Genomic DNA, 16,031 nt, shown 5'->3' with positions numbered 1-16,031 from the left:
TCATCAATTACATTATGAAACATTTTATACATTCAATTAGAAGGTAGATTATCAGAGTGTATTAAAAGAGTAAGGACTAAGTATATGCTGATTACATGAAAGCCATTTATAGAGACACAGATAGGCCATAAGTAAAAGGTTGCAAAAGAATACACCATACAAACACTAAACATAAGAAAACAAATGGCTACACTAATATTAAATAGTGATATCAGACTTCAAAACAAAAACTTATACTAAACATAAAGATGCTGATCAGTACATGCTACATATATGTATTAAAACCAAAATGAACCCATTAAACAACTTCGGTATTATGTATAATTAATTAATTGATATTAATTAAAATTGTATTTTAAAAAGAAGGATTTTTCATGAAAATGAAAATATCAGTTCATCCCAAATGCCTAATAAGCCTCTATGTGTATATGGCTAAATAACAAAACTTCAAAATTCATGAAAGGAAGAAAAAACTGAAAGGAGACATATCCACATTTACAGGTAGAGATTTCAATACTTCTATCTCAGCAACTGATAGAACGAATATATAGAAATTCAGTAAGTAAAGATGTGAACACTATCAACCAACTTGACCAATTAGCATATGTAGCCCACTACACTCAGCAACTATAGAATATACACTGTCCTCACTTAAGACATCCACCAAGACGGAACATGTGCTGAGTTATAAAACAAACCATAATGCATTAAAAAGGATTAAGATTCTATAGCGTATATGCTCTGACAACAACAAAACTAGAAATTAATATTTTAAAGACATCTGAGTAATCTCCAAATATTTAGAAAATCAATAACCTAATTACGAATAATCTATGAGTCAAGAAAGGCAAAAGTAAAATTAAAATGCATTATTTTATTTTAGAAGTTTAAATGAGAAATGAAAAATATATCAATATTTTAGGAATAGAGTTATAGCAGTACTTATAGGGACATTTATAATTTTAGATGCTTATTTTAGAAATGAAGAAAGGTGAGCCAGGCGTGGTGGCATACACTTGTAATCCCCACGCTTGGGAGGCGGAGACAGAAGGATCACGCAGGTTTGAAGCCAGCCGCGCTAGCTTAAGAGACCCTGTTTCCAAATAAAGTATAAACATAGGTCTGGGAGTGTAGCCCTGAGGTAGAAGGGTTTCCAAGAACCCCAGTACCACAAAAAGAAAGAAAGAAAAGAAATGGAGAAGGGTTTAGATTATAACCAAGTTATAAAGCGAACACAAATTAAATCTAAAGTATGTAGAAGGAAGGAAATAATTATGAGTGGAAATCAATAAAGTGGAAAAAGAAATACAATAGAAAATACCCATAAAATAAAAGATGTATCATTCTAAAACATAAATAAGGTTGAAAAGTGTCTAATTCAATAGGTCAAAAAAGAAAGGAAACACAAATTACCAATATTGGGAATGAAAGTATAAACATAACTACAGATCATACTACAAGAGATGAAGAAGAACATTATTAATAAATTCAAGACCTTAGAGAAAATGGTAAAATTACTTGAAAGATGAATTACAAAATGGACACAAGGAAAAGAGAAAGATCAAAATGGATGAAGGATAGTGAGTAAAAGAGAAAATGCTACAAACTGGAGTCAGAGAATCCAGGAATCATGTAGACTTTTCTTTAGTAAGATTTGGAATTTAGATTTTTTTTTTCCAGTGACAAATTTTAAGTAGTAGCACAATATTATTTGAATCTTGAAAGATCACTACCTGCTGTGGAAAAAAAAAAGAATTCTGGAGAAAAAACATTAAAGAAGGATGAAGAAGTAAAATAGGAAATTATTTCAGTACTTCAGTCAAGAAAAAATGGTGGCTTGGACTGGAGCAGCGTTTGGGAAAAGGGAGAGAACTGGATGGACTCAAGAATAATCCCTGGTTGGTTCACATGAACTGAAAATTACGTGTACATTTATTTGACATCATGGATATCTTCCAGAAAACTTTGAATTAAAGTAAATGGTATTTTCCCAATAATTTTTGGAGATGTTTGTTATCAAAAATTATTCTTGTATATGTAATACAATTATAATTAAGTTTGAAGCAATTAAATCATGCATTTTTATAACTGGAAAAAATAGGAATAACACAGAACACTAAAAGCAACTACTTCTAGCATGTGGTCTTAATGCTAATTATTTTTTCACATTGTGCTTATGATTTTAATATCATTAGAGTTATTTTAAAAGCTGGATCAGCATTTGGGGACATATATTTTTAAATATTTGAATAAATAACATATACGATATAATAGTAAACAACTCAAACCTTAACAATAATGCTTGTTTGCATCTAAAATGAGTTACAAAATCATATTAAAATTGTCTTGTGGGAATGATCACTTGACTTGCTCTACCCAGGGTACAGTTTTCACAATCATAAAGATATGATTAACCTCATTGCTTTGACAATTGACTGTTTTAAATCAGTATTGAACCACCATAAATAGTGTGAATTTTCATAATCTTACCATGATTTAAATGTCTTGGCTTCTGTCTATTAATACATTTTACCAAAAAGACTTCCTGGAATCCTTGGATGAGTTGAGAGCTATCTGGAGGCAAAGACTGAAATAGCCAGCGATTACTTTCCAATTTTGTTGCACTACATAACCAAGGACGGCCACTCTTCTCTTAACACATAAAAAATAGTCTATTTTTGTTTGTTTGTTTATTTGTTTGTGCTAGTACTGCAATACAGGGGCTTTCTACCTCTGAGCTATATACCGCAGCCCTCTCTTTACTTTTTAATTTTTAAACAGGGTCTTTCTAAGTTGCAGAGAGTCTTGCTAAGTTGCTGAGTCTGTTCTTGAACCTATGATCCTTCTGTCTCAGCCTCCCAAGTACCGGAATCACAGAGAAGTGGCATCATACCAGGCTGAGAAGTGAACTTTAAAATCTCTCTGAAAAAAGGCATTCATACAAACCTTTATGGGCTGAACCACATGAGGTATAAAATAAGACTGAAAAATGTGGCCATGAACATCACCCTTCAGAATAGCTCTGTAAGAAAACGAATGACCTTCTAGAAAACCTTGAGACACTGAAAATAAACAAGTACTGACATTTCAGTTCATTGCAACCCAATATTTTTTCTCCTCTCCTCTAAGCTTAAACATGCATATTCTTAAATTTAGAACCTTGAATCAACCTGGAATTGAATCAGCCACTAAGAATAAGCTGCATTCAACTCACACAAATTTCTATGAATATGAACAAACTGGAATTGATTACAAACCTTGTAGGTCTATTTTGTGCATAACAAAATGCATGCATTCTTCCATTTATGGTTAAAAATGAACTTTACAATGAGAACCACTAGGATTTAAATTTTGGTTCTACCACTTACAAACTAATTTTAGCTATAGTGCAATGATGCTTAATATAAATTTTTTGTCAGGAACAGTTTCATATGTGACATCTAATTTCTATTACTACTGTATTCATTAACTGTTCTAAGAGATATAGATACCTGTATATTGGTTTATCAAAAAGTAAAAAACTCAATCTTTTAAAAATAAACATATGTATATGTTCTAGATAGATACAGATTTTACATCCAGGTTGAAAAAATAAGCCTACATTTTAGTTTTGGATTCACTCTATTTATATATATTCCCACCATAACCATCATACTATCCTCCTTGGCATCTTGTAAGATAGTGTGAACTGAGTGATTACATTATAAAGCTATTATAATGATAAACTAAATTGTGGTATGTTGTTACACATTGATGATTAATTTAATTTTTTGCCACTTTGGGAGACCTGACTTATCCTGATTACCCTCCTGCTGGTTGATGATTTGGAGAAAGTTTATTAATTTCTAATTTTTATTATCTGAAGGGTTTTCATGAAGAAAAATAATATCATGTATTTAGAGTTACTAAAATAGACTTTCAATACGTGTAGTACTCTTTTTCTCATTACCATTTCCTTTTCCCCCAACATTATGGAATAATTATAAATATATAAAAGACTATTTCCTTAAACTCAAACCCAATTTATCCATTTGGGTTTAAGGGCACCTGAGAAATCATGTAATTGTTGCTGTGGATACTGGAAAGAACTAAAAAAAAATGGAAAGAAGTGCCAAAGTAAACTACAGAAAATGTTTTCTGAAACTAAACACCTCACAGGATAAACAACTTGAGTTTTCATCAGTCTAGTGTTACATTCAGAAGATGAGCTTGTCTGTAGGGCAGAGAATCGATTAAAGCAAATGCCAATGTTCAGGATGCAGTAAAAATCAGATAAACCAGAGAACATTGCATCATAGCAAAAGGAGAAAAAGTGCTAGAGCTGCTGTTTTAAAGAACTCTAGAAGAGGAAATTTCAAGCCAGAGTTCAGATTACGAAACTACACCTTTCCTATGTCTCTTAATTTTCCATTAGCTTTGAAGGATTATTCAGGTCCATGAGTTCTTCATCTGTATAAACTATGAGAAATTACTATGGGATCTAAGAATGTTTGAAGTGAAGATCATGTATGTAGACTTTTAATGAATTATGAGTCTAATTCATGAACACTGTTCTCACTAGTGTCCATTCTCAGCCCTCTTCCCTAGTTTTAAAAAACTGACTTGGTTTTTTTGTTTGTTTGTTTGTTTGTTTTTGTTTTTGTTTTTTTAGTACTGGGGATTGAACCTAGGGACATTCTAAACTCAAGCTACACTCCCAGGCCTGTTTTTTATTTTTATTTTTTTTTTAATTTTGGGAACAGGGTCCCACTAAATTGCAGGGGGCATCACTAAATAGCTGAGGCTGGCCAAGAACCCAAGATCCTCTGTCTCAACTTTCCAAGAACTGGGATTACAAGCATGCACCATCACCTCAGGCAAAAACGAACTTATTTGTGAATGTCCTTCTGACTCCAGCACTGTGCACCTGTCTTTCCTCACTTCCTACACAAACACGTCTCCATCCTGTGGTTTAATTCCAGCTCCCAGCAGGTGTTGTCTACTTCATCATCCCTCTGTCTTCTTGTCATCACTGATATCCTATAGCACAGTACATCTAGCCAATATCAACTCCAAAAGTTACATGGATTTGATACATTTGTATATCTGTAGGTTATACCTGTCTATAACAGACACAAACCAACCCTTTCCATACCCAAATGTTTATAGCAGCAGGCATTCCTTCAGTAAACCCCTGTCACTGGTTCACAATTATTGTGAATGAGTAAACTGCCTAAGAGAGCTTTAATTTGAGTCTTCAGTATATTCTGCATAGGAAAATAGAATCTGGTAAGTATGAGATCAAACACTTCTTTTAAGCATAACAAAACAACATTGTGACATTTACATAAAAATAATCATTTATTTCATATCAAATAATGTAAAGAAGTAATATTATGGCTCAACTGCAGCATGGTCTAATATAATTCTGAGTATTGATATCTTCTATTTTGATTTAATTTTTTCTAATCATGTCTCACTGATAGCCCATCAAAGAGATTTAACATGCTGGGCGTGGTGGCACACTCTTGCAATCCCAGCACTTGGGAGGCGGAGACAGAAGGATTGCAGAGGTTCGAAGCCAGCCATGCTGGCTTAAGAGACCCTTTTTCCAAATTTAAAAAAAAAAAAAAAAAAGAAGTATAAAAATAGGTCTGGGAGGCCGGGCATGGTGGTGCACGCTTGTAATCCCTATGTTTGGGAGGCAGAGACAAGAGGATCACGCAGGTTCAAAGCCAGCCACGCTGGCGTAAGAGACCCTGTTTCAAAAATATAAAATAGATCTGGGAGTGTAGCGTGGAGGTAGAAGGGCTTCCAGGAACCCCAGTACCACCAAAGAGAGAGAGAGAGAGAGAGAGAGAGAGAGAGAGAGAGAGAGAGAGAGAGAGAGAGAGAGAGATTTAACATGTACAAAGTTAATAGATCTACCCACTGAAGTATTATAGGAAGTTTTGACAGTTTCAACCAGAAAAACAATATTTTTTCAAATTTTATTTTTAATTGAAGAAATTAACTTTCTTTAGTCTAAAACACTGATGAAATTAACTTGTAAAGATGACAGTCTCACTTTAGATTATTTATTACCCTTGTTGCAACATATGTAAAAGGGATGAAACAAGTTATATAACTGAAAAAATTATACTTAATAGGGAGGCATTGCAAATGGCAACAATTTTATTGCAATAAACTCTTTATATTAAAAATAGCATTAGTTGTTAAATAGTGAAACAACTTGATTTAATAAAATGGTAGTGAAAAATGAATAACCTGAGGAAGATTACCTAAACTCTCCCCTAAATCCTTACTACTCAAAGATATGGTCCTTACATCTTCACCACCAGGGAGTCTGTTAGAATCTCAGCCCACACCATAAAGACACAGAATCAGAATTTTCAATTTAACAAAATTTCTATGTGATTTATACGTAAAGACTGAGAAACATTATGTAAAAAGAAATATTGTCTTAGCTGCTATTATGTTAACAACTTAAAATATCAGAATCTTTACATGACCAAGTTTCATTAAATATTATTATCAGATTTAACCTACTAATATTTTTATTTTCCAACATCAACAAGCAAGTTTAAAAAATAACAAATAAACTTCTGTCTTGTATATTTAGATATCTACAAGAATATATAGTTTCTATAGTTTATAAAATGTCTAATATTAGGATAGATTTTTTTTCTGAAAAATAAATATATAAATATATGATAGTAAGAAAGAAAGCAAAAAGAAATATTGAAATGTTATCTTTATGTTATCAAAAGCTTGGTATCAGACAAATGAAACTGTTATGTGAGATTATCATTTTTAATTTTGGATAAATTGCTATAATACTAGATGTCAACCACTAAGCCAAGCATGGGAAGGAGGGATGGGGAGGGAATGGGGTGGTGATTGGGTGGGGGTTGACTGGCGATGTGTGCATGTATGTCTACAAAAGTTTTCTTTGTATCCCACTATGATGTATGAATACAGTGCACCAATAAAAAATTTAAAAAATTAAATTTAAAAAAAAGAGAGAAAAAAAATGTCTAAGCATTTCAGATTCCAATCTATTCTGATTTACATTGTGAGTGTACTGCTCTTTGTTTCCTGGGATAAAATAAACTATATTAGAAATAGTTAATAGTTTATCACATATGTCATTAGCAATTATTTTCTTTTACCTAAGAATCTAAAATGGGCATTTCTCTTCATAACACAAGCATATCCACTGGATTTAAAAACACAATTTTTTATTTTATTTTTTACATGGTTAGAAGCAAATATTCAGGCCTAAAAATTTAGTGAGTCCTGGAATTTTTATTTGTCCCCATCCTAAGATAAACTCAGCTTGAACCAAGACAATGAACAAGTCAGGACAAGAATAGTCAACCAAACTTTACTCTATCACCACTAGCAGAGAATATTTTTACCCCAAATCTTTGCCTGACCTAAGAATAAAGGGTAGTTGAGCTAGAATGATCACCTACATGATTATCACAAAGCCCCTTAGTGAGACATGAGATTGTCATCACCACTTCAGTCCCCAGAAGATAAGTGAGGTGGCAACTCATTCCATTTAGAGGTAAAAATAAAAATTTAAAGTGGACTTTTTAATGAGAAATATATGAAACAATAAAATACACTGGTTTGTGTACTTGTAACAATATATACTAGTTGAGATTTTTCACCAAAATTTCCCTGAACGGATCAGATCAGAAGCCAGGTATGTATTGTACGCCTGTAATCCCAGTACTTGGGGGCCTGAAACAGGAGGCTTGCAGGTTCAAGGCCAGCCTCAGCAATTTAGGAAGACATTCAGGAACTCAGTGAGACTATGTTTCAAAATAAGAAATAAAAAGATCTGGTGGTGTAACTCTGAGGTAGAATGCCCCAGGGTTCAATACAGACACACACACACACACACACACACACACACACACACACACAGGATCATAGCAGTACTACTAAAGAAATAGATAAATACATGTAAGTGCATATACATAAATCTGTATATAAAAATTTTTCTTATAAATTTAGTGTAACCTAAGTATATAGCATCCATAAAGTCTATAGTAATGTCCTGGGACTTCACTTTGAGAAAGTAACATTTGAACAAAGGCCAAAGTTGGAAAGATGGAAAAGAGTCTAGCCCACAGATTGAAGGACTGGACTTAGATTGAGGAACAGATAGTTTGCTTACAACAGTAAGATAGCAGGCTGAGTATGTAAGTATGGGTGGGTAGTGGAAAGGCTCTTCGGCTAATATTTTCTCAGTGAATTAGAAAGTTACCTGATAAGAATGAGAATAATTAAAGGTATCTTAAAGGTTGGAGGATAATTAAAAAAAATAAAATTGTCCTCGATGGGTGGACAAAGAGATTGTAGCAGGATTGCTGAGCACTTCACATTAGTGCCCAGGAATTTAAAATGGTTGGTTATGTTAGTTGCATGCTTGCCTTTGGTCCATGCAGTTGTGGAGACACTGGCAGAGGTGGGAGACTATCAGGATATAACTGGAGCCGAGGTTTGGCCAGGCAGTTACACTGACTGGGGACAGAGCAGGGGCACTCAGGGAAATGTAAGGGAATGGTTAGGATCATTGATATAGAAATTGTGGGTAAAAAAGAAAGCAAGGAACTGAGTAGAAAGAGAAGCTATAAAAAAAGGGTGGAAGGATCAGTGGACATGTTGGAGCTGTGAGGAGAGGGAGTAAACTAGAAAGATGAGAGCTAGGACCTGAAGAGTAGAATGTGTGACACTGGACACTGAGATGGTATAATCTGAGAACAAGTGACCAAGATGGGGTGGAGGGAAGAAACATCACTGGAGAGAAAAACCCAGCTGATAGTAAAATCATTACAAGAATATTAAATCCACAAGATTTGTGAAGGTAGTGGTGTGGAGAAGAGTGATGGTAAGTGAGGAGTTACACTCAGACAAGGCACAAGGAAGAGCAGCTTGAGGGTTTCCAGAGGACTGCAGCAAGAAGGCATGGAGGATGATTGCCAGCTGGATATTTAAAGATTAGGGACTTTTTAATATACTTTTATTGGTACATTGTAATTATATATCATAGTGGGGTTCAAAGTAATAAACACATCATTGGTGTATTTTCCTCTGCAGCCCACCTGCTTTCCCCTCCTTCCTCCTCATACATGTTAGTGAGATTGGTACAGATACCTTCATATATTGTGATATCTTTATTTGAACTGTTTCCTTCCAATGCTCTATTTTCCCTCCCCCCTTCAATCCCCTTCTACTTTTCTACTGGTTTCTCTCCTAATTTACCTCTCCTTGTTTTCTAGTTTCTCTCTAGCTTCCACATAGGAGAGAAAACATATGACCCTTGACTTTCTGAAACTGGGTGATTTCGTTCAGCGTAACATTTCATGCATCCATTGTCCTGCAAATGGCAAAAATTGACTCTGGTGACTGAGTAAAACTTTGTTGTGTGTACATACATTTTCTTTATCTAGTCATGTGTTGACAAACACATAAATTTGTTCTATAATTTGGCAATCGTGAATTGTGCTTCTATAAACATGGATAGATATGCCTCACTATAGTAATCTAAATTTAATTCTTCTGGAAAGATATAGAAGAGTGGTTAATCTGAGTCATGTGGTCATATTGCTAGTCTTTTGAGGAACCTCCACACATATGATCTCCATAGTGGTTGTACTATTTTACAATCCCACCAACACTGTATAAGAATTTCTAATTCCTCACACACTTTTCAGCATTTATTATTGTTTGTATTCTTGATTTCCATTATACCTGGAGTTTTATGGGATATCAGTGTAGTTTTGGTTTGCATTTCTCATATTGATAATGGTATTGAACAATTTTATATATTTTGGCCAAAATATGTATTATCAAAAGAAGAAATATAAAGCTTGGAGTTTTTAAAAAGAAAAAAAGGAAAAAGGAAAGAGAATGGGGTGGAAGTGTAATTGGGAACAAAGAGAATGCTCTCAACCTACATGCCTGGTGGTAAAAGTTATGAGAGAAAAATAATCAAAACTTGACAGGGCTCAAAGGAACAGTGTCTCCAGGGAAAATCAGGTGAAGCAAGGAGGTGAAGGAAAGATATTGCTCTAATATCTTACCATGAGTTCCAGCAGCAGGTTTTAGGAATCAGTGGTGATGCAATCTGTAGTCACCACATGAATGTGCAGTAATACCTAAGAATGAGAATCTGTGAGTCCATATTTTCCTCAAGTAACCAATTTAAATAGGATTGACATCATAAGGAAATTCATTCTGGTTCTCTGAATGTGGTACAGAGTTTTGAGACAGAATTGGGGTAGGAGCTCTACGGGGAAGACTTTTTCGCCACTTTGATAAATTTTTAAAATTTACTTCTTACTATCAGATAATAGCTAGACTAGTATACAATACAAACAACAGTGTACAAAGATACCCTTGTCTCTGGTTCCTCTCCATTACTTGTTATCATTTGCTTTTGATTTTCATTTTTAAAAATTATTTTATTAGGTCAGGCGTAGTGGTACATGCTTGTAATCTCAGCATTTGGGAGGCTGAGACAAGCAGACAGCCTCAGCTACCTAGGGAGGCCCTTTGCAACTCAGTGAGACCCCGTTTCAAAAATAAAAAGACTAAAAAATAGGGATGGGGTGTAACTCTGAGGTACAATACCCCTGAGTTCCATTCCTGGTACCACAAAAAATTATTTTATTAGATTAGACGGTCATAGAAAGTTAAGTCATATTTTCTCTCATATGTGGAAACTAGGGAGTAAACAGGATACTAGAGACCCTTTAGATGGTGGAGAATAAACTCCAGTGGAGTGAAGGAGGTGGACTAGGGGGAATGGGAGAAGGAGAATCAATGAAATAATTACTTCCATTAATATGTGCATATGTGAGAATGCCAACATCAATCTCTATATGCTGTATGGAGAAGGGAGAGTGGGGAGGGAGCTGGGAGAAAGCTCACCAAGTGCTGTGTGCATGGATGTCACTATCACCATGAACTAAATTATAATGTGAGACTATAATGCACCAATAAAAGTAGAAAATTTTATTTTTTTAGGTATGGCAATTATGCATCCTAGTGAGGATCGATGTGATAAAATCATACACGCACACAGCTCTTGGTGTGCTTCCCTGCACATCCCTCCTGCCTCTCCTTTCCTTCTTTCCCACAAGAGTTAGTGCGATTGGTAGAGGTAACTTCACATTTTGCTATAGTATTATTTGAACTGTTTCCTTCTTTAATCCTCCCTCTTCCCTCCCTGCTTTCCTCCCCTAGCCCTTTTCAACTACTCTATGGTTTGCTTTTAATCATTGTGCTGAAAATAGCCTCTTAAGAGCTAACAAGTAAATCTCATTGTGGTTTAATTTGCATTTCTTAGTTGATTAGTGATGATGAGCATTTTTCCTATGTCTATTGAACCCTTGTATATCTCTATATCTCCTTTTAAAATATCTATTCATGTCATTTGACCTTTTTAATGTAGTTATTTGTTTTCTTGTTATTGAGTAGAATTCCTTATTTATCTAAGATATTATTCCCTTATCTGATGTATGACTTACATTTTCCCCAATCTGCGGGCTATTCCTTCACTCTGTTGATTATTTTATTTGCCATTCCAAAGGTTTTTTAATTTAATTCATCTCTATTTATCTATTTTTGCTTTCTTTGATTTTATTGTCCAGACTGATGTCACAGAGCCTTTTAACAGGGGAACGCTTGGTGAGATCAAACATCTATCCAACCTTCTCTTCTGTTTTGTCAATAAAGTTTTAGGCAGGACCTATCTTATACAGAGAACCAACTCTAGTTTCTTCTTGCTTCCAGAGCCTGAGAGCCCAAGAGCTCGTGTCCATTCTTGTCCATGAAAGTGAGGAGGGTTGTCCTAGAGCACTTGGAACTCATCAGTATCGAATATCTGTCTTATTTCTTTTGTTCCGACTGTATTTCCTGTTTATAGTGGCTCCCACCTGATGGATCTGGGAAGTTCAATCCATTGCCAGGCACTACCATTTCCATCCTTCTAATAATCTTGGCACTTATTATTGTGTAATGATGAGTCTCATATTTATATTCTTATGGGAAAAATGTTTTCTTCATCCATAAATAGCCAACTTTGAGTATCAGTGCTACCATTTAGTAGCTTTGGAATTTTGAGCAAATTGTTTAATTAGAAATTAATTGTTTAATCAGTTTTAAAAAGAAAGTAATATTGATAACACACACTTGTACAGAGCATAATTTAAAAGTATATATAAATACTAAAGCATATAGCAAATTTGTGCCATAGCAGCAATGCTTGTAACTTTACACTATCAGCAATATAATTATCATTAGGGGATTAAGTTAAAAATGATGATATAGACATGCAATTAAAAATTATGCAACTTTTTTTTTTAAAGTGGTCCTTTATGACACTAATTTAAAACAATCTCCAAGAAGTATTAAGTGAAAAATAACAAAATGTATTAAAATGTGTTCATGCGGGACTTCCGGGAAGATGGCGACCGAGAAAAGCGGGGCTTAAGAGCCCCGCTAACAACCAATCCCCATTACCACAAAATCAGCGCCTTTCATAGCCAGAAAACACCATCACCAGAGAAACAAAAAAAATCACCAGGCTCCAGAGAGAAAGCGGACTGAGAACAGAGCTCAGAGCCACAGAGGAGATACACCGGCCTCATGCCCGAGGATGCGGCAGCAGCGCTTTACTGCCAGCAGCAGCAGCGAGTTCACCGGACGGCTACAGCAAGCTAAGGTGAGCCGCTGCGGAACAGCCAGGCGGGATTTTTCAGCGCAGGGAACATCTAAAGCTCCCAGTGGCTGAGCTCAGCACACACTGCAGGGACTCAGAGTGGAATTCAAAACCAAAAAGAAATAAGCCAGCCTCATGGCTGAGGGCGTAGCAGCGGCGCTATATTGCCACCGGTGGCAGCAGCAGCGAATTCACCAAGTCCAGTACAGCTACATCTGAAAACTCAAGAACAGTGAGTCAAATTGCGGGCCACAAGGAGAAATCCCAGTACTGTACTCCCTGGGACTTGACCCAGTGGGGGAGGGGCGGTGGCAGAGATATCACACCATAGGAGAACGTGCAACCTGGCACCCCCCATAGTTTAAAACAGCCTCTATCAACTCCCTGGGTCGGAGACTCTGTGATACAACCCAGTAAAGGAGTAGTGGGGTCTGAATACTACAGACTCAAGATCCAGAGCACCTTAAGTGAAGTCATAGCGACCCAAGGGAAGAACCCAGAGAAGGCACAAACTTCCGAAATCATGGGAAAGAGGAATAACACTGGAGAAATGAATGTCCACAACCCCACAACATCAGAACCCGATAAAAGAGAAAATCAGAGATTTCTAGAAGAGCAAATCAGGAAAATAACTGTAGAAATAATGAGGTGCTTCGAAAAGAACTCAGAGAGAGCCAAAAAGAGATAAAGGATGCAATTAATGAAGTAAAGGCCGCAATTCAAAGCACAAACAACCAATTAGACCACATGGAGAACAGAATCTAGCTTGTAGAAGATGATCATTCAAAAAATGAACGCATAGTTTCTAATCTAGAAAAAATATCCAACAGCAGGAATCTGACATTGAAGAAATATGGGCCCATTTTAAGAGAGCTAACCTAAGAATAATTGGAATAGAGGAGGGAAAAGAAAGTGAAACCAAAGGGATCAACAATCTCTTCAAGGAAGTAATAGCAGAAAATTCTCCAAACATAGAGCAAGAGGTTGATACACAGATCCAGGGAACTTATAGAACTCCCTTTAGACAGGATCGGACAAGAGGATCCCCACACCACATAATTGGCAAAATGACCAATGTGGAAGCCAAGCAGAGAATCTTAAAGGCAACAAAAACAAAGGGCCAAGTGACATTCAGAGGCAAACCAATTAGAATCACTCCAGACTTCCCAAACCAAGTCATGAGAGCCAGAAGGGCTTGGAGTAACATATTCCAAACTCTGAAAGAAAACAACTTAAAGCCAAAAATTTTCTACGCAGCAAAACTTTCTATCAAATTAGATGGAGAAATAAGAAGCTTCCATGACAAACAGAAACTGAAGGAATTTATGTCTTCAAAACCAGTGCTAGAGAAAATACTCAAAGAGATTAACTACAAAGAAGAAATAGGTAACACACACCAGAACCAGAGAAACAAGAGTTTCCATCCAACAGACAACTAAGATTGGTTATCTGTGGAGATTCATTATTTATGTTAGTCTTTTACCTATCTCTAAATTGTATTGTTTGCCTTTATTGTTTTTAATTTTTAGGATTTCTAGTTGGAATATTAATATACCTTCAGATATAGCATTTGGAAATATTTTATCCCATTCTATTAGTAACTTTTAACTCTGTTTACATTGTCTTTGGATATACAATATTTTTTTTTTATTTTTTAGAGAGTTTGTATACTCTTCTGTTGCCTGTGCCATTGAAATCATATCCAAGAAATCACTGCCAACTTCAATGTTGTGAGGTTTTATGACCCAGTTTTTCTCCTAAAAGTTTATATTCTTAAGATTTATATTTAGGTCTTTTATCTATTTTGAGTTAATACTTGTATATAGAATTAGGTAAGGGTCCAATTTTATTCTTTTCCATGTAATTATTATTTTTCAACAATATTTAGTTAAAAGATTATTATTCCCACCACCAAATGTTCATGGAAACCTTGTCAAAAATAACTTGACAATATAGGGAAGAATTTAGCTCTAGGCTTGTATTTAACTCCAATGTTTTATATATCTGCCTTTAGAACAGTACTACACTGTTTCAATTATTGTAGCTTTATATGGTTTGAAATCAGAAAATATATATCTTCTAGCTTTGTTCTTTTTCAAGATCGTTTTTGGTATCTAGAATCCATAGTCCATATTAGGATAGATTTTTTTCTGAAAATTAAATATATAAATATATGATAGTTTCACCTAAAAAAATAGAAAAAAATTCTCTGGTAAGAAAGAAAGCAACAAGAAATATTGAAATGTTATCTTTAAGTCATCAAAAGCTTGGTATCAGACAAATGAAATTGTTATGTGAAATTATCATTTTTAATTTTGGATAAATTGCTATAATACTAGATGTCAACCACTAAGCCAAGCATGGGAAGGAGGGATGGGGAGAGAATGGGGTGGGGATTGGGTGGGGGCTGACTGGGTGATGAGTGCATGTATGTCTACAAAAGTTTTTTTTGTATCCCACTATGATGTATGAATACAGTGCACCAATAAAAAATTTAAAAAAAATGGTTCATGCACATATTTGTAGATATATTTGTGCATGTGTGGAAGGAATATTTTGCAATGAAGCCAGACTACTTTACTTCAAATCCCATCCCAGTAAGGGCTGTAAAGCTGTGTTACACATAGAAAGTAAAACAACCTCTCTGTGCCTCAGGTGCTTTTGTTGTAAAATGGAAATAATATTAATATTAGTTATTAATGATAATAAAATTACATATGCATGTTGTGTACATTCAATAAGCTAAAATTTTTTAAACACTTAGAATTTTATAAAAGTAATTTGTTAATTGTTAATGTTAACTATTATTATTTTTGTTATGCAAGAAATGAGTGCATGCCTTTGAGGAGAAAGTAATATGAAGGCTTGCCGGGTGTGGTGGTGCACGCTTGTAATCCCCACACTTGGGAGGCGGAGACAGGAGGACTGCGCTGGTTCAAAGCCAGCCGTGCTGGCTTAAGAAACCCTGTTTCCAAATAAAAATATAAAATAGGTCTGGGAGTGTAGCCCGGAGGTAGAAGGATTTCCAGGAACCCCAGTACCACCAAAATATATATATATATATATAGGCTTATTTTACATTATGTATTGTTCTTTGTCTTCTGAATTCTGTATTTTGTCCATATTATGTATCCTAAAAACTACTGTTTTTAACTGTCTTACACATAGTAGATCTTCCATAATATTAATTGCCTTCCTTTCAAACTCATTTTTATTAAATAATTGAACCGTGTGTGTGTGTGTGTGTGTGTGTGTGTGTGTGTTTGTGTGTGTTTAACCCAGGGATTATTATACTTCTAATCTACACTCC

Source organism: Muscardinus avellanarius (genome assembly GCF_963383645.1).
Source record: "Muscardinus avellanarius genome assembly, chromosome: 4".
Classification (NCBI taxonomy): Eukaryota; Metazoa; Chordata; class Mammalia; order Rodentia; family Gliridae; genus Muscardinus; species Muscardinus avellanarius.
The sequence above is the reverse complement of the archived record's forward strand: the minus strand, read 5'-3'. Positions refer to the sequence as shown.